We start from the raw sequence: 20,557 nt of genomic DNA, 5'->3' as shown, positions 1-20,557 counted from the left end.
ACTCTGCGGGGATTGTGTTTCCAACTCACACTGGATGACAGATTTACTGCATAAACATTGAACGCATCACATCGCTTAAACATTGTTCACTGTTCATCTACAACACTGCGCAGAGTGTAAATAGAACGTAACAGAACGTAACAGCTTAATCTAAAAACAATTCATGTTGAAAATTATTATCACGCAACCGCTGAACAGCCCACTGTCCCGATATAAAATCAGCCACTACCCTTAGAATGAAGGGAACGCGAAATAACCAAAAATTGCTGAAACACGGGATTGAGCCATGAACCATCTGGATCTTCAGTCAAACGCCTTCCCAACTGAACTATTTCGGTCTGACAGTGAACGAAGCAAAGTTTTCTCACATCTTTTTGAAAGAAAACCTGACCCCGGAAGGAATTGCCCCACCCACTCTGTCCTCGTTTCGGGGCAATGGGTCCAAAACACATCTCAGAGCTCAGGTTGTGTCAATGTAAAGTATAATGATACCGAAAATCTTAATGCTCATGTTCCGTTATCAGTGCCCACGATCCAGGCAATGGTCTTGTACACGTTGCTATGTTCAAAATGTGTATTTTTTCGCACTGGCAATGAATTAACTGATATCTGTGCTGTGATCAACTAGGTTACTTAGGGTGATGTCGTGCAAGAACGTAATGGAAGCCTAATTATAACGGTAATTGTTCTCACACTGCAGTTAAATGTTGGCAAATTTACAGTGTCAATCAGCAATTCAATTCCACATGTTGATTTAATGTTCTGCTGAAGTGTTCATAACGAAACAAAGCTTGCACAACAGGCTCGATCTCACCGTCTTGAAGACACAGTGAAATATACTGGAGAGTTTATAACTGTTTGAGACTTAACAATACTGATGTTGAATATCGGTTAGATCAATCACTCCATGAATTCACTGCTGGGAAATTCAGAGCTTGTAAATTGCCTGTGAACGCTAAACATAGACACACAGTGAGCCAATGTGCAATCTAGGAGGGGCCCAGGCCAAATGAATGCTCGGGAGAAGTTATCAGTGGCCATGGCCCAGGCATTCACTGATTCCAGTCTTGCAGACGTTGCTAAGTTTAAAATGCTGAATATTTCCACACTGGCAATGCATTGACAGATGGTAAGCTAGAGTGATGTGCCGCAAAAATGTACACGGAAGGCTAAAGTTAGCCATGATTGGCAACATTTACGGTGTCAATCAGCACCAGTTGAGCGAGAGCGAGATCTCCTCATTTACTGCTGACTTTGAAACGGAAGGCACAGAAGTGTGTGCTGTATCACTACAACGAATGATGCGCTGCTGATGGTTGGGGCAGCAAGAGTGCAGTGAGCTGTGAATTTGTTCAGGAACAGCCTTGCAGGTCAAACGGCCGAAAATACAATGTTCCCTGACCGGGAATCGAACCCGGGCCGCAGCGGTGAAAGCGCCGAAACCTAACCACTAAACCACCAGGGAAGCTGCTACACATTTGCTTGCCAACAAGCAGACCAACACAGTCTTTCCTGCTTGCTCCTTCCAAAGTCTCACCACTTTCGCGCCAGGTAAAACTGTTCGTAGCAAATGGCATTTTTTGTGGAGAACACCAAAGATATGTCCGCGCATCCGCAGCATCACGTGCGGGTAGGCATCCACTGAAATCTATTTCATTCTGTCCTTTTCTCGGGATTTTTCACTCTCGGTGCCGGGTGAACATTTCATTTAGTGTTTTTGTCCTGAACTGCAGTCTTTTGCCCATCTCCAGGCGACAGAACCGTTCTGGCTGTCTGTTCCTACTTTTGAGCATTTACGGGAACAGGCCTCCGGTTCATCGTTTATCAGCAAACCAAGAAACAGAAATAAACAGAAAGATGTGCCTCTCCACCCCGTCGGCAAGTAGCAATGACTGTTATTCCAAATAATTCCCAACCCTTGTGATTCTGTGTGGATTTGTTTCATTATAAAGATTTGATTTTCAACGTGACTAAAACACCGAATAAAAATTATGAAAAACACTGGAATGGCCCGTACGGGGATCGAACCCGCGACCTTGGCGTTATTAGCACCACGCTCTAACCAACTGAGCTAACCGGCCACAAGTTGTGTTAACGTTGCGTGAAAGCTCACTCTGCGGGGATTGTGTTTCCAACTCACACTGGATGACAGATTTACTGCATAAACATTGAACGCATCACATCGCTTAAACATTGTTCACTGTTCATCTACAACACTGCGCAGAGTGTAAATAGAACGTAACAGAACGTAACAGCTTAATCTAAAAACAATTCATGTTGAAAATTATTATCACGCAACCGCTGAACAGCCCACTGTCCCGATATAAAATCAGCCACTACCCTTAGAATGAAGGGAACGCGAAATAACCAAAAATTGCTGAAACACGGGATTGAGCCATGAACCATCTGGATCTTCAGTCAAACGCCTTCCCAACTGAACTATTTCGGTCTGACAGTGAACGAAGCAAAGTTTTCTCACATCTTTTTGAAAGAAAACCTGACCCCGGAAGGAATTGCCCCACCCACTCTGTCCTCGTTTCGGGGCAATGGGTCCAAAACACATCTCAGAGCTCAGGTTGTGTCAATGTAAAGTATAATGATACCGAAAATCTTAATGCTCATGTTCCGTTATCAGTGCCCACGATCCAGGCAATGGTCTTGTACACGTTGCTAAGTTCAAAATGTGTATTTTTTCGCACTGGCAATGAATTAACTGATATCTGTGCTGTGATCAACTAGGTTACTTAGGGTGATGTCGTGCAAGAACGTAATGGAAGCCTAATTATAACGGTAATTGTTCTCACACTGCAGTTAAATGTTGGCAAATTTACAGTGTCAATCAGCAATTCAATTCCACATGTTGATTTAATGTTCTGCTGAAGTGTTCATAACGAAACAAAGCTTGCACAACAGGCTCGATCTCACCGTCTTGAAGACACAGTGAAATATACTGGAGAGTTTATAACTGTTTGAGACTTAACAATACTGATGTTGAATATCGGTTAGATCAATCACTCCATGAATTCACTGCTGGGAAATTCAGAGCTTGTAAATTGCCTGTGAACGCTAAACATAGACACACAGTGAGCCAATGTGCAATCTAGGAGGGGCCCAGGCCAAATGAATGCTCGGGATAAGTTATCAGTGGCCATGGCCCAGGCATTCACTGATTCCAGTCTTGCAGACGTTGCTAAGTTTAAAATGCTGAATATTTCCACACTGGCAATGCATTGACAGATGGTAAGCTAGAGTGATGTGCCGCAAAAATGTACACGGAAGGCTAAAGTTAGCCATGATTGGCAACATTTACGGTGTCAATCAGCACCAGTTGAGCGAGAGCGAGATCTCCTCATTTACTGCTGACTTTGAAACGGAAGGCACAGAAGTGTGTGCTGTATCACGACAACGAATGATGCGCTGCTGATGGTTGGGGCAGCAAGAGTGCAGTGAGCTGTGAATTTGTTCAAGAACAGCCTTGCAGGTCAAACGGCCGAAAATACAATGTTCCCTGACCGGGAATCGAACCCGGGCCGCAGCGGTGAAAGCGCCAAAACCTAACCACTAAACCACCAGGGAAGCTGCTACACATTTGCTTGCCAACAAGCAGACCAACACAGTCTTTCCTGCTTGCTCTTTCCAAAGTCTCACCACTTTCGCGCCAGGTAAAACTGTTCGTAGCAAATGGCATTTTTTGTGGAGAACACCAAAGATATGTCCGCGCATCCGCAGCATCACGTGCGGGTAGGCATCCACTGAAATCTATTTCATTCTGTCCTTTTCTCGGGATTTTTCACTCTCGGTGCCGGGTGAACATTTCATTTAGTGTTTTTGTCCTGAACTGCAGTCTTTTGCCCATCTCCAGGCGACAGAACCGTTCTGGCTGTCTGTTCCTACTTTTGAGCATTTACGGGAACAGGCCTCCGGTTCATCGTTTATCAGCAAACCAAGAAACAGAAATAAACAGAAAGATGTGCCTCTCCACCCCGTCGGCAAGTAGCAATGACTGTTATTCCAAATAATTCCCAACCCTTGTGATTCTGTGTGGATTTGTTTCATTATAAAGATTTGATTTTCAACGTGATTTAAAACCGAATAAAAATTATGAAAAACACTGGAATGGCCCGTACGGGGATCGAACCCGCGACCTTGGCGTTATTAGCACCACGCTCTAACCAACTGAGCTAACCGGCCACAAGTTGTGTTAACGTTGCGTGAAAGCTCACTCTGCGGGGATTGTGTTTCCAACTCACACTGGATGACAGATTTACTGCATAAACATTGAACGCATCACATCGCTTAAACATTGTTCACTGTTCATCTACAACACTGCGCAGAGTGTAAATAGAACGTAACAGAACGTAACAGCTTAATCTAAAAACAATTCATGTTGAAAATTATTATCACGCAACCGCTGAACAGCCCACTGTCCCGATATAAAATCAGCCACTACCCTTAGAATGAAGGGAACGCGAAATAACCAAAAATTGCTGAAACACGGGATTGAGCCATGAACCATCTGGATCTTCAGTCAAACGCCTTCCCAACTGAACTATTTCGGTCTGACAGTGAACGAAGCAAAGTTTTCTCACATCTTTTTGAAAGAAAACCTGACCCCGGAAGGAATTGCCCCACCCACTCTGTCCTCGTTTCGGGGCAATGGGTCCAAAACACATCTCAGAGCTCAGGTTGTGTCAATGTAAAGTATAATGATACCGAAAATCTTAATGCTCATGTTCCGTTATCAGTGCCCACGATCCAGGCAATGGTCTTGTACACGTTGCTAAGTTCAAAATGTGTATTTTTTCGCACTGGCAATGAATTAACTGATATCTGTGCTGTGATCAACTAGGTTACTTAGGGTGATGTCGTGCAAGAACGTAATGGAAGCCTAATTATAACGGTAATTGTTCTCACACTGCAGTTAAATGTTGGCAAATTTACAGTGTCAATCAGCAATTCAATTCCACATGTTGATTTAATGTTCTGCTGAAGTGTTCATAACGAAACAAAGCTTGCACAACAGGCTCGATCTCACCGTCTTGAAGACACAGTGAAATATACTGGAGAGTTTATAACTGTTTGAGACTTAACAATACTGATGTTGAATATCGGTTAGATCAATCACTCCATGAATTCACTGCTGGGAAATTCAGAGCTTGTAAATTGCCTGTGAACGCTAAACATAGACACACAGTGAGCCAATGTGCAATCTAGGAGGGGCCCAGGCCAAATGAATGCTCGGGATAAGTTATCAGTGGCCATGGCCCAGGCATTCACTGATTCCAGTCTTGCAGACGTTGCTAAGTTTAAAATGCTGAATATTTCCACACTGGCAATGCATTGACAGATGGTAAGCTAGAGTGATGTGCCGCAAAAATGTACACGGAAGGCTAAAGTTAGCCATGATTGGCAACATTTACGGTGTCAATCAGCACCAGTTGAGCGAGAGCGAGATCTCCTCATTTACTGCTGACTTTGAAACGGAAGGCACAGAAGTGTGTGCTGTATCACTACAACGAATGATGCGCTGCTGATGGTTGGGGCAGCAAGAGTGCAGTGAGCTGTGAATTTGTTCAGGAACAGCCTTGCAGGTCAAACGGCCGAAAATACAATGTTCCCTGACCGGGAATCGAACCCGGGCCGCAGCGGTGAAAGCGCCGAAACCTAACCACTAAACCACCAGGGAAGCTGCTGCACATTTGCTTGCCAACAAGCAGACCAACACAGTCTTTCCTGCTTGCTCCTTCCAAAGTCTCACCACTTTCGCGCCAGGTAAAACTGTTCGTAGCAAATGGCATTTTTTGTGGAGAACACCAAAGATATGTCCGCGCATCTGCAGCATCACGTGCGGGTAGGCATCCACTGAAATCTATTTCATTCTGTCCTTTTCTCGGGATTTTTCACTCTCGGTGCCGGGTGAACATTTCATTTAGTGTTTTTGTCCTGAACTGCAGTCTTTTGCCCATCTCCAGGCGACAGAACCGTTCTGGCTGTCTGTTCCTACTTTTGAGCATTTACGGGAACAGGCCTCCGGTTCATCGTTTGTCAGCAAACCAAGAAACAGAAATAAACAGAAAGATGTGCCTCTCCACCCCGTCGGCAAGTAGCAATGACTGTTATTCCAAATAATTCCCAACCCTTGTGATTCTGTGTGGATTTGTTTCATTATAAAGATTTGATTTTCAACGTGATTTAAAACCGAATAAAAATTATGAAAAACACTGGAATGGCCCGTACGGGGATCGAACCCGCGACCTTGGCGTTATTCGCACCACGCTCTAACCAACTGAGCTAACCGGCCACAAGTTGTGTTAACGTTGCGTGAAAGCTCACTCTGCGGGGATTGTGTTTCCAACTCACACTGGATGACAGATTTACTGCATAAACATTGAACGCATCACATCGCTTAAACATTGTTCACTGTTCATCTACAACACTGCGCAGAGTGTAAATAGAACGAAACAGAAAAAGAGCGCTAAATCTAAAAACAATTCATGTTGAAAATTATCACGTCAGCGCTGAACAGTCCATCCCTCAAGCACTGTTCCGATATAAAATCAGACACTACCGTTAGAATGAAGGGAACGCGAAATAACCAGAACTTGCTGAAACACGGAATTAGAACCTGGAACCATCTGGATCTTCAGTCAAACGCCTTCCCAACTGAACTATTTCGGCCTGACAGTGAACGAAGCAAAATTTTCTCACACCTTTTAGAAAGAAATCCTGACTCCGGAAGGAATTGCCCCGCCCACTCAGTCCTCATTTGGGGGCAATGGGTCCCAAACACATCTCGGAGTTCAGGTTGTGTTAATGTAATGTATAATGATACCGAAAATTGTAATGCTCATGTTCCGTTATCACTGCCACGATCCAGGTAGTGGTCTTGTACACGTTGCTAAGTTGAAAATGTGCATTTTTTCGCACTGGCAATGATTGGACTAATACCTGTGCTGTGATCAACTATGTTGCTTAGGGTGATGTCGTGCAAGAAGGTAATGGAAGCCTAATGATAATTGAGATTGTTCTCACACTGCAGTTAAATGTTGGCAAACTTACAGTGTCAATCAGCAATTCTATTTCGATATGTTGATTTAATCTTCTGCTGATGTGTTCATAAAGAAACAAAGCTTGCACAACAGGCTCGATCTCACAGTCTTGAAGACACAGTGAAATACACAGGAGAGATTATAACTGTTTGTGAAAATAAAATGTCATTAAAATATTCCGTTCTTTTCTCTACACTGGTGGGGTGTTAAAATGAGAGGGGCCGAAGTCCCACTTAGCCGCACTGACCCCGAGCCAAGGTGAAATTATAACAGGTTCAGTCCAAAGCAGTGATATGCTGAAGAGAGATAAGAGTCGAATCAAGGAGAGATATAACGATACTGATGTTAAATGTCGGTTAGATCAAGCACTCCATGAATTCTCTGATGGGAAATTCAGGGCTTGTAAATCGCCTGTGAACGCTAAACATAGACACACAGTGAGCCAATGTGCCATATCGGAGGGGCCCAGGCCAATTGAATGCTCAGGATAAGTTATCTGTGCCCATGGTTCAGGCATTCACTGATTCCAGTCTTGCACACGTTGCTTAGTTTAAAATGCTGAATATTTCCACACTGGCAATGCATTGACTGATGGGAAGCTAGAGTGATGTGCCGCAAAAATGTACATGGAAGACTAAAGTTAACCATGATTGGCAACATTTACGGTGTCAATCAGCACTTGTTGAGCAAGATCTCGTCATTTACTGCTGAATTTAAAACGGAAGGCACAGAAGTGTATACTGCATCACTACAATAAATGATGCGCTGCCGATGGTTGCGCCAGCAACAGTGTGGTGAGCTGTAACTTTTTTCAGGAAGTGCCTTGCAATTCAAACGGCCGAAAATACAATGTTCCCTCACCAGGAATCGATGGCGGACCGTCGCAATGAAAGCGCCGAATTCGAACCACTAGACCACCAGGAAAGCTGCTACACATGTCCTTGCCAATAAGCAGACCAACCCAGTCTTTCCTGCTTGCTCCTTCCAAATTCTCACCACATTCGCGCCAGGGAAAACTGTTCGCAGCAAATGGCATTTTTTGTGGAGAACACCAAAGATCTGTCCGCGCATCCACAGCATCACGTGCGGGTAGGCATCCACTGAAATCTATTTCATTCTTTCCTTTTCTCGGGATTTTTCACTCTCGGTGCCTGGTGAACATTTCATTTGGTGTTGAGGTGGAAGATCATGATCTAATTGAGTGGTGGAGCAGTCTCAAGGGTCAGAATGTCCCACTCCTGCTGCTGATTCTATATACTTATATTCTCTCTTGCTTTTTCTTCGTAGCCCGGGATTTTTCTCCAGTCATCTGTTTATCCAATTCCGTTTTGAAAATTACTATTTGATCTGCTTCCACCAAACTTTCAGGCAGTCAAATTCAGATTACAATAACTTGCTGCGGAAGAAAAAACTTACCTCGCCTCTGAATCTTTTGCCGTTTATCTTAAATCTGTTTCTTCTGGTACCGTCCATTCCGCCACTGGAAAATGTTTCACCTTGTTCTCTCCATCAAAACTGCTCATAATTTTGAATCCCGCTATTATGTCTCCGATTCACCTTCTCTGCTCTGAGGAGAAAAATCCCAACTTCTCTTTTCTCTCCGTGTAACTGAAGTAATTCATTCCCAGTACCTTTCTAGTAATTCTCCTCTTTGATCTTTCCAAACCGTTAACACGCCAACTAAAGCGTGCTGCCCAGAATTGGGAATAATTTAAATCACGGAATAATATTTGGCCAGTTTTTGCAGTTCCCGAAGTTATTTAACTGAAATTTGCTGTTAAAGTACGGGAACAGGACACCGGTACAGGAATAATGGACCGAATGGCTTCCTGCTGCACATGCAAGATCCCATGACTCTGTGAGCGTGCGAACGTCAGCAAGGAAAGGTTTTTCTTGGAAAAAATCGGAGTGTCCATATCAGGCTTACAGCTCCCACGGTCGCACCGTGTGCCGGTCATTTAATTAAAGACAAATACTTATCTAAACCCACAGAACAAACCTCCTCAGCTGGTAGAAAGGAGTAAAGTATTTAAAACTTGCCCAGCGCATTTATCACTCTGGCTGTGGGTGGAGTGAAAGGTTGCACAGTCACAGTCATTTCCAAATTAATTCTATGAAACTGTTTTTGCTGACTGAAGCATTGCAAATGTTACAGCTTTGAACAAATAGGGACTGGGATAAACCTGGCAACTACAAACCTCACAGTCTAAGGTCAGTGGTGAGGAAACCTTTAATGTCAATAATGCTTGGCAAAATTAATTGGCCATGGGGAACAATGCGATAATATATGAAAGTCATCTCGCATTTGATAAAAGGCAAATCGTGTTTGTCTAACCGGATCGCATTCTGTGCTGAATTAGCGGATTGTGTTTCTGATGCTACTGTGCTTGATGTTGTGTACCTGGACTTTCAACAGGCATAATCGACTTGTAAGCAAACCTAACTCCCATGGGATTAAAGGGAGAGTGACAGCATTGATCCAAATTTGCCAAAAGGTCACAAGGCAGAGGGTTGTTTCTTCTAACAGGAAGGAGGTACACAGCGGTGTTACTTGGGACCACGGCACATTATTATCTCCAGTAATAAAATTAATTTGGGTGTAAAAGACATAATTCAAAGGTTTCAGAAGATAAAAATCTCGGAAATGTAATAAAAAATAAGTTAGCTGAGAACATAATTCAGGAGGATAACAGACTGATAAAATGGGCAGATACGTGGCCGATAATATATAACACAGTAAAGTTTGAACTCATATATTTTGGTAGAGACAATGAGGGGAGACACTATATACTAAATTGTGTAATTTAAACGTGGTGTATGTACACACAACATTGAAAGTAACAGGACACGTTGAGAAGGCTTCCAAACAGTATGAGTTAATCGGATTTATTTACACATAGAATAGAAAGCAAAGACGGTGTGTGAAACATTTAAAACACACTGGGCCTCAGCTGGAGTATTTTGTTTAAGTCTGGGGACCACACGTTGGAAGGATGCTAATGCCTTCGACATCGTGCAGAAGAGATTCAGTGGAATGGTACTGGGGATGAGGGACTTCAGTTACATTGAGGGACTGGAGAAGCAGGGGTTGTTCTCCATGTGCAGAGAAGTTTCAGAGCAGATGTTCATCATCATAGGCAGTCCCTCGAAATCGAGGAAGACTTGCTTCCATTCTAAACATGAGTTCTCAGGTGACTGAACTGTCGAACACCGGAATTACAGTCTCTGTCACAGGTGGGGCAAACTGTCTTTCAAGGAAAGGGGGATGAGTGGGGTGGCTGGTTTGCCGCACACTGCTTGTTTTCTGCCTGCTCTCGGCGATGAGAATCGAGGTGCTCAGCGCCCTTCCGGATTCTCTTCCTCCACTTAGGGCGGCCTTTGACCAGGGACACCCAGGTGTCGGTGGGTTGTTGCATTTTATACTCAAATCCTCTCGCGATGAAGGCCAACATGCCATTGGCCTTCTTCACCGTCTGCTGTACCTGCAGGCCAACTGTCAATGACTGATGTACAATGACACGCAGGTCTCGTTGCACCTCCCCTTTCCTAATCTGTCACCATTCATATAATAATCTTCCTTCTTGGTTTTGCCACCAAAGTGCATAACCTCACATTTATTTACATTATACTGCCTCTGCCATGCATTTGCCCACTCACATAACCTGTCCAAGTCACCCTGCAGCCTCTTAGCATCCTCCTTACAGCTCACACTGCCAACCAGCTTAGTGTCGTTTGCAAACTTGGAGATATTACGTTCAATTCCTTCGGCTAAACCATTAATGCATATTATAAATAGCTGAAGTACCAGCACTGAACCTTGCGGTACCCCACTAGTCACTGCCTGCTATTCTGAAAAGGATCTGTTTATGCCTCCTCTTTTATTCCTTTCTACCAACCAGTTCTCTGTCCATGTCAATACATTACCCTCCATAACACGTGATTTAATTTTGCATACTAATCTCTTGTGTGGGACCTTGTCAGAAGCCTTTTGAAAGTCCAAATACACCACAACCACAGGTTCTCCCATGTCCACTCTACTAGTTACATCCTCAAATAATTCTAGAATATTTGTCAAGCTTGATTTCCCTTTCATAAATCCGTGCTAACATGGACCGATCATGTCACTGCTTTCCAAATGCGCAGCTATTAAATTTTTTACAATTGATTACAACATTTTCCCCACTGCCAATGTCAGGCTAACCGATCTATAATTCCCTGTTTTCTCTCTCCCTCCTTTTTTTTTAGAAATTTGGGTTACATTAACTACCCTCCAATCCATAGGAACTGATGCAGAATCTACTGAATGTTGGAAAATGACCACCAATGCATCCACTATTTCTAGGGACACTTCCTTAAATACTCTGGGATAGAGACTTTTAGGCCCTGGTGATTTATCGGCTTTCAACCCCATCAATTTCCATAACACAATTTCCTGACTAATAAGGATTTCCTTCAGTTCCTCTTCTCACTAGACCCTCAGTTCCCAGTATTTCAGGAAGGTTATTTTGTGTCTTCCTTCGTGAAGACGGAAGAAAACTATTTGTTCAATTTGGTCTGCCATTTTTTTCCTCATTATAAATTCATCTGATTCTGACTGCAAGGCACCTACTTTTGTCTTCACTAATCTCTTTCTTTCCATATATATATAGAAGCTTTTGCTGTCAGTTTTTATGTTCCCTGCAAGCTTACTCTCATACTCTATTTTCCCCCTCCTAATTAAAGCCTTTGTCGTCCACCTACTGAATTGGAAATTTCTCCCAATCGTCAGGTTTGCTTCTTTTTCCGGCCAATTTATATGCCTCTTTCTTGCATTTAAAACTATCCCTAATTTCCCTTGTTAGCTACGATTGAGCCACCCTCCCTGTTTTGTTGTTACGCCAGACTGGGATGTACAATTGTTGAAATTCATCTATGTGATCTTTAAATGTCTGCTGTTGTAGCTTCTCATCCCGCACTGAGATTATCAGCTTTTACTGTATGACTAAACAGCTTTCAGTTCCTACTTTGCACAGCCAGCTAACAAACTAATGTCGATTGCTCATCTTCCACGGGACATATTAATGGTGGCAGATGGACTCAGTAATTGCCATTTTTCATAATTTGATTGAATTTAATGATAAGACATAGAACCAATGCATAATATTTCATAGCTGATGTGTCAGTTCTGTCTGAGTGGGTACCACTGTTGCCTGTGTGGAAGAAGGCTCTGCGTTTAAGCCCAACTTCCAGGCCAACACTCCCAATTACATATGGAGGTTCTGCTGCACTGTCAGAACTCTTGCATATAATACATTAATCAGAGGGCCCTGTTTGCTCTCTCCGTAGAAACCCTATTTTCCAAGAAGAAGACGGGATTTCTTCCGATGTCCAGTCAATATTTAACCCTTAACCAACATCTTTGATAAATAAACAGATTATCTGCTAATTTGCACATTGCTGTAATGGGAGCTTGCTGTGTACAATTTTTCTGGTGCGTTTCCTCCATAACAACATTGACTACATTTGACAAATAGTTAATTGGCTGTGAAGTGCTGTGGGACTTTGAGTAATTTAAATTGCGATATAAATGCACGCCTTTCTTATGATTTCGACATGTAATTGTTCGTACAGAATATCACCAAAAGTCTCCAACTGCAGTGATAGCGTAAACTTGGCACGTCTCCATTTCAAATTCCAAATCAGCAGTTCACCAATATTCTACAGAGAAACACAAAATCTGCAAATATACATCAAGTTCAGCAAAGGTTCACCATTGACATCTTTCATAGATTTCGTCAATGTTTCATAACTACTGCTGTTTGGCCCTAACTGCAGCCTTTGATCTCATACATATCATCAGTATTTCCAACTGATGGGCAATTCTCTCCACAACAATGAGGTGAAACAACAACAACAATGTATATAGCATCTTTAATGTAGTGACACGTCCCAAAGCGCTTCACGGGTGTATTATGTGAAAAAAACATTTGAAACCGAGCCGCATAAGTAGAAATTAGTTCAGGTGACCAAAAGCTTTCAAAGGGGATATGTTTAAAGCAGAGTCTTCAAGGAGGAAAGAGCGATAGAGAGGTGGAAAGGCTTAAGCAGGGAGTTCTAGAGTTTGGGGCTGGGCAACAATGGTTGAGCGATTATCATCAGGGATGCTCTAGAGGGCAGAATTAGAGGAGCGCAGACATCTTGGGGGGATTGTGGGGCTGGAGGAGATGACAGAGATAGGGAGGGACGAGGCCATGGAGGGATTTGAAAATAAGGATAAGAATTTTGAAATAGAGGCGTTGCTGAACCAGAAGCCAATGTAACTCAGCGAGCACAGGGTTGACGGGTGAGCAGAAATCAAACAGATTCTAATGACCAAATCGATGGAATGCGGTTAAAATGTGCATTGACCAACGGGTGGTGCCTCATTCGGAAATCCTTTCGTTGAGCGAATCCAAAGCCACCGTCCTCACAGGAACCATATGGACTTTCCTAATTCTACTGATGAGTTAATTCGCACACTGCTTTGCCTGTTTAGAAGGGTATGGAAGGATGAGATCAAGTGAGTGGGAGTGGACTGATGTGGAGCTTGAACACCGCGCACACCAGTTATGGGAAATGATCAGTTACTGTGCTGAATCTTCAATTGTTCTCTGTGTCTCTTCCATATTGTTGATAGGAATTTAATTGTCATCTGAGTTTCCAAGTTAACTATCAAATTTGGCAAAAAGTACAATATTGTGGCATTCCTATTGGAAGTACCCCAGCTGATAAATATAAGATCAGTTCACAATTGCAGAAGGGTAAAGTTCTTCACGGTAAATAGCGAAAGGGCAACTGAGTAGTTTCTATTGCCAATAACTACCTGACCCCTTGAGGTGGACACCACCCAGGACTGTAAAATAAGGAAGGAGCGACTCTACTTCTCCTTGCTGCAGTGGGCACCGGATTTTAGGAACATAGGACAGGAAGAGCATATTCAGACCCTCGATACTGTAATATAGCCACAGGAGGATGCAATTCTGCCCTTCAATCCTATTTCATAGGAAAAGGAGCAGGCCATTCTGCACCTGAAGCCTGTTAAATAGGAACAGACATATGCTGTTCAGGCCCTCGCTACTGTTATATAGGAAATGGAGAATTACTTTTTGCCCCCACAACCGCCTGCCGGAGCCTGCTACATAGCAACAGGAGGATGCCGTTCAGCTCCTCGAGCCAGTTTCATCGGAACAGGAGGAGGCCATTGACCCCTTCACACCTGTTACATATGAAGAGGAGGAGGCCATTTAGATTTTTCGGAACACTTACTTAGGAACATCAGGATGCCATTCAGTCCCTCGCAATGTTTACATAGGAAAAAGAGCCGGTTAATTACCCGCTCATGCCTGTTACATATGAACAGGAGGATGCCACTAACTCGCTCACGTCTGTTACACGGGAACAGAAGGCAGCTGTTCAGCCCCTCCAGCCTGCACCACCATTGAGTTAGATAATGGCTGATCGATATCTCAATTGCATTTTTACGCTTTTACTCCAAATCCCTCAAAATGTGTCCAACATACATCTATCCATCCTGTAATCAAATGCTTCCTATTGGCCTCCTCGGTGCTCTTCATCTTTGTGCCATAACTGTGTACATTTATACAGAAATTTAGCCCATAATCTCATACTCCTTTTCAGTATTTCAATTTAAGGCTGCAATCCACCATAAACGTTGACAGTCTCTTTGGGAACTATTAAGAAATGACCATTTCATTCTGATCTTAATCCACACAGAAGGGGTAAAACAGGATGCGAATGAACTGAACACTTGCATTGGATAAGGACATATTCGCCCAATGAGAATAGTGGTATGGGATTTGTTTACATGATTGAGGTCGCCAGTGGTCATTGAAACATATAAAGAACGAAGCCCTATTTATAAACATGATTCACAATATTAGATCATCCCAAAGTGCTTTACAATCAATTCAGCGCTTTGTTTTTAAGAGTGTAGTCAATATTGTAAATGGGAAACACGGCAGCCAATTTGCACAGAGCAAGCTCCCACACATAGCGATCTGATCATAAACTGTTAATCTGTCTTTTTTAATTATGTTAGTTGAGGGACAAATGCAGGCCCGAACACCAGGGTGAACTCTAGTGCTCTACTTGCAATAGTGCCATGTATCATTAAAGTCCATCTGAGAATGAAGTCTGGGCCGGGTTCTCCCGAATCATCCAAAAGCCGGAATTGCTGACAGAAGAGCGCTCCCTCAATACTGTCAATGGAAGTGCCGGATCCCATTTGCTTTATGAACTTCTCTGCTAATTTGGCCAGCCAAAATCGAACATTAGGAATTGGAGAATGATTTACTGTTCTCCTGTCACACCTGCCCGCCAGAGCCTGCTAAAATGCCAAACATTTATGAAAGAACTCCCGCAGGTCTCTCTGCTCTTGCACCCCCTTTAAAAGTGTACATTTCAGTGTTTATGGTCTCTCCTCATTCTTAGTACCAAATCTATTCCCCCACACTTCTCTGCTTTGAATAATGTTTGAAATGTGCCCGTCTATTCCATCAGCCCGCCGATGTGTTTTAAAGTCTATCACTATCTTCCTCACTGCGAACTATACTTCTAAGTTTTGTATAATCTTCAAATTTCAAAAATATGTCCCCCGTGTTCCCAAGAGCAAGTCAGTAATGTATATCAGAAACAGCAGGGGTCCTGGCAATAAACCTTGGGAATGCCACGTGATTACTCTATCTTACGTTTCCTTTTATTTCTGCTTTTAGTTTTTAATACGCAACATTATCAAACCTCTCCCACTGAAGGGATTGCTAATCTTGACACGTCTCAGTTTCAGTTCCATCTAAAGTGTTCAACAAGATGATATTTTTACAAAGCAAAGCAGAATCTGCACGTTCACTTGAGGTTTCACCACAGTTCTGCTTTGAGATCTTTGGCAGCTTTTGTCAAATTGTCATAACTAGTTACATTATTGCCAAAATGCAGCTTTTAATCTCATGCACATTGTTAGTATTTCCATCTGATGGGGCAATTCTCTCCGCAACCGGGGCATATTGATCAACGAGATTATAATGATCGGGAAGTGTAATTGGACCTAACCAGGGAGTCCAGTGTTTGAGCAGATACAAGCCCAACATTTTTAAAAGGCCAAGATTGCATTTTTCAATTCAAGCATTCAATTAATTCACATTGTGCTTTGTGTGTTTAGAAGGTTATGGTGATAGCGTTAGATGTAGATGGCTGGGAGAAGGCACCTGCGCAGCTTAAACACTGACATGCTCCAGTTGGAGGAACTGGTCTTTCACTGTGCTGTACGTTGGGTGTAAGTATATCTTCAATATGGTTGTTGAGAACCATTTATGGTCATGTGAGATTCCAAATTAAGATTCGAATTTGGAAAAGGAGTAGAGAATTATGGCATTCCGATTGGAGGTAGCCAGGCGGATGTGATGAAGGTCAGTTCCCAAATGAAGAGGGCACTGCTCTATATGGTAAATGGTAATTGGTCTTCTGAGTAGCTTTTATTTCCAATAACTACCTGATCCCTTCAGGCGGTCACCACCCAGGACATGTTAAATAAGGAAGGAGCGATCGTATCTGCCCCTGCTTAAGGGGGAAACCATATGCTCACTCACACTTATAACAATATTGAAACAGCAGGAGACCAATCAAACCCTCGATATTGTTACATAGAAAGAGGAGGAGGCCATTCCGCTGATCGATACTGTTACATAGGAAAAGGAGGAGGCAATTCTTCTCCTCAAGGCTCTTACAAAGCTACACAAATTGTTTGCTCTGTCCCCCGATACATTTACATATGAATTACAGAATTATTTTTTGCTGTCCCGTCACGCCCGCCCGCCAGAGCCGGCTACAGCTTCAAACATATTGGGAAATTACACCCCCAGTTCTCTCTGCTTTTGCACATATTTAAGATTGCACAGTTTAGTGTGTATGGTCTCTCCTTCGTCTTCGTACCAAATGTATCACCTCACAATTCTCTGCGTTGAATTATATTTGAGATGTGTCCGTCTATTTCACCAGCCTCTCTATGTCTTTTTAAGTCTATCACTATGTACCTCACTGTTTACTACACTCCTAAATTTCCTATCATTCGCAAATTCCGAAATTGTGACCTGTAGCCCCAAGATCAAGTCATTAATGTATATCAGAAACCGCAGTGCTCCGAGTAGTAAACCTTGGGGAACGCCTCTCAATATGTCTATCTTTCTTTTGTTTTTATCTCAAATTTTAAATTTTACTGTACAATACCACCAAGAGTCCCCACTGAACTAATTGCTTAATCTTGTCACATCGCAGTTTCAATTCCATTTAAAGTTTTTAGACAGCATGATTTATTTGCAAAGCAAAGCAGACTCTGTACGCACACAAGAGGTTTCACAACACTTCGGCTTTGAGATCTTTCACAGCTTTGACAAATTGTCATGACACATTGTTGCCAAAATTCAGCTTTTAATCTCATGCACATCGTTAGTATTTCCATCTGATGGGGCAATTTTCTCCGCAACCGGGACATATTGATCATCGAGAACTGGGGGTCTAATTTCCCAATATGTTTGGGAAGTGTAAATCGACCTAAAAAGGGAGTCCTGTGCTTGAGTAGATACAAGCCCGCAATTTTTAATGGGCCAATATTGCATTTTTCAATTGAAGTATTGAGTTAATTCACATCGTGCTTTGTCTGTTTCGAAGATTATGGTGATGTAGTTAGATTGAGACGTGCAGCTTAAACTCTGGCGTGCGCCGGTAAGGAGAAAGGGCCTGTCACAGTGCTGCACGTTGGGTGTAAGTATATCTTCCATATGGTTATTGTGCGTAATGTAAAGGTCATGTGAGATTCCAAGCAAGCTTTCAAGTTAACCTGGAAAAGTAAGACAGTATTATGTATTCCGATTGGAGGTAGCACGGTTGGTGAAAAGATCAGTTCCCAAATAAAGATGGCACTGCTGCTTATGGTAAATGATGATTGGGCCCCTGAGTAACTTCTATTTACAGTAACTATCTGAGCCCTTGAGGTGGTAACCACCGAAGGCCTGTCAAATAAGGAATTAGCGATCTTACCTTTCCTGGCTCCAGGTGTACTCCACATCCTCATTCACACTAAAAGGAAGATAGGGACAGGAGGAAATGTTCGGCTCATAGATACTGTTACATACGAAAAGTCGGAGGCTGTTCCGACACGCGATACTGTTACAAAGGTACAGCAGGATGACATTCAAATCCTCGATACTGTTATGTAGCAAAAAGGAGGTCATTTTTCACCGCTTACATAAACAAACAAATAGGCTGCTCTGTCCCCCGATATTGTTACATAAGAGCTGGAGAATGTCTTTCTGCTCTCCTGTTACGCCCACCTGCCGGAGCTTGTTAAAACTTCAAACATTTGTGACATCACCCCCAGGTCTCTCTTAACTTGCACCCATTTAAAATTGTACAGTTTAGTGTGTATGGCCTCTCTTCATTCTGAGTACCAAATGTATCACCTCACTCTTCTCTACTTTGACTTATATTTGAGATGTGTACATCTATTCCACTAGCTTGTCTATGTCTATTTAATTCTATCACTGTATAACTCACTTTTAACTACACTTCTAAGCTTCGTATCATCTGCAAATTCTGAAATTGTAGACTGTACCAAATAATTAATTTATATAAGAAACCGCAGTGCTCCTAGTACTAAGCCTTGGAGAACGCCACTCGATATGTCTATATTTCTTTTGTTTTTATTTCAACTTTTAATTGACAGTGCACAATATCACCAAGAGTACCCACTGAAGTAATTGTTTAATCTTGGCACCTCTCAGTTTCAGTTCCTTCAAGATGATTTTTTTTGCAAAGCAAAGCAGTCTCTGCATGCACACATGCGGTTTTACGACAGTTTCCGCTTTGAGATCTTTCACAGCTTTTGTCAAATTGTCATAACTAGTTACATGTTTGCCAAAATTCAGCCTATAGTCCCATGCACAGTTAGTATGGGGCAATTCTCTGTGCAACCGGGACATATTGATCAACGAATTTCAAATAGCAATATTGAAACATTAGGTGATCATTCAATCCCTCGCTACTGTTACCTAGGAACACGGGAGACCATTCGGCTCATCGGTATTCTTACATACGAAAAGGAGGAGGCCATTCCGATTGGAAGTAGCCTGGTGGATGAGAGGAACATCAGTTCCCAAACTATCCGATCCATTCTGGTGGTCAGCCTAAAGAATGAGCGATTGTATCTGTCCTGGATGCAGGGTGAGACCACATGCTCACTGGCAATAATAGGAACATAGGAAGATAAGTAGACCATTCAAACACTCGATACTGCTCCACAGGAAGTGGAGAATACATTCTGCTCTCCCGTCATAGCCGCCTGCCGGAGCCTGCTACAATGTGAAATAATTTTGTAGGAACTCCCCCAACTTTCTCTGCTGTTGCACAGCCTTTAAAATATTACATAAGAATGTAAGAAATACGAGCAGGAGTAGTCCATTCGGCCCGTCGCGTTTGCTCCGCTATTCAATAAGATCATGGTTGATCTGATCATGGACTCAGCTTCACTTCCCTGCCTGCTCCCCACAACCCTTTATTCCCTTATCCGTCAAAAATCTGTCTATCTCCACGTTAAATATATACAATGACCCATCCTCCACAGCACTGGCCAGATAATTCCACAGGTTTACTGTGCTCTGAGAGAAGAAACGTTTCCTCATCCTTGCTCTAAATGGGCGACCTCTTATTGGTGAACTATGCCCCTAGTTATTGATTCTCCCACGTGTGGAACCATCACCTCTGCATCTACCCTGTCGATCCCCCTCAGTGTCTTATCATTCAATAAGATCACCTCTCATTCTTCTAAACTGCAATGAGTATAGTCCCAACCTGCTCAACCTTTCTTCATCAACCCAATTATTTATAATCTATGTTAACGACTTTGACGAAGGGATTGCGACAAAGATGGGAGGAAAAACAATGTGTGAGGAGGACACAAACAATCTGCAAAAGGACATAGACAGGTTAGGTGAGTGGGCAAAAATTTGGCAGATGGAGTATAATGTTGGAAAGTATGAGGTCAGGCACTTTTGCAGAAAGAAAATCAAAGAACAAGTTATTATTTAAATGGAGAAAGATTGCAAAGCGCTGGATTACAACGGGACCTGGGGATACTTGTGCGTGAAACCAAAAGGATCTTATGCAGGTACAGCAAATGATCAGGAGGCCAATGGAATCTTGGCCTTTATTACAAAGGGACTGGAGTATAAAAGCAGGGATGTCTTGCTACAGCTGTACAAGGTTTTGGTGAAGCCACACCCAGAATACTGCGTGCAGTTTTGGTTTCCATACTTATGAAAGGATATACTTGATTTGGAGTTCAGAGAAGGTTCAACAGGGTGATTCTGGGGATGAAGGGGTTCACTTATGAGGAAATGTTAAGTAGGTTGGGCCTCTACTCATTGAAGTTCAGAAGAATGAGAGGTGATCTTGTCGAAAAATGCAAGATTGTGAGGGGCATA

General features: G+C 42.8%; 5 non-coding genes across 5 annotated transcripts; all 5 read right to left on the bottom strand.

Moving 5' to 3' along the window:
* Nucleotides 1-1,393: 1,393 nt before the first annotated feature.
* trnae-uuc (transfer RNA glutamic acid (anticodon UUC)) lies at nt 1,394-1,465 on the bottom strand. Its single transcript has one exon. It is a non-coding gene; the product is annotated as a tRNA-Glu (tRNA).
* A 542-nt stretch (nt 1,466-2,007) lies between these two features.
* Nucleotides 2,008-2,081, bottom strand: trnai-aau (transfer RNA isoleucine (anticodon AAU)). Its single transcript has one exon. It is a non-coding gene; the product is annotated as a tRNA-Ile (tRNA).
* Nucleotides 2,082-4,117: 2,036 nt separating this feature from the next.
* On the bottom strand, nt 4,118-4,191 carry trnai-aau (transfer RNA isoleucine (anticodon AAU)). Its single transcript has one exon. It is a non-coding gene; the product is annotated as a tRNA-Ile (tRNA).
* Nucleotides 4,192-5,614: 1,423 nt separating this feature from the next.
* trnae-uuc (transfer RNA glutamic acid (anticodon UUC)) lies at nt 5,615-5,686 on the bottom strand. The gene has a single exon. It is a non-coding gene; the product is annotated as a tRNA-Glu (tRNA).
* A 541-nt stretch (nt 5,687-6,227) lies between these two features.
* Nucleotides 6,228-6,301, bottom strand: trnai-aau (transfer RNA isoleucine (anticodon AAU)). Its single transcript has one exon. It is a non-coding gene; the product is annotated as a tRNA-Ile (tRNA).
* Between the last annotated feature and the right edge of the window lie 14,256 nt (nt 6,302-20,557).

The sequence above is a fragment of the Pristiophorus japonicus genome, unplaced genomic scaffold (assembly GCF_044704955.1).
Source record: "Pristiophorus japonicus isolate sPriJap1 unplaced genomic scaffold, sPriJap1.hap1 HAP1_SCAFFOLD_45, whole genome shotgun sequence".
Lineage (NCBI taxonomy): Eukaryota > Metazoa > Chordata > Chondrichthyes > Pristiophoridae > Pristiophorus > Pristiophorus japonicus.
The sequence above is the reverse complement of the archived record's forward strand: the minus strand, read 5'-3'. Positions and strand labels throughout refer to the sequence as shown.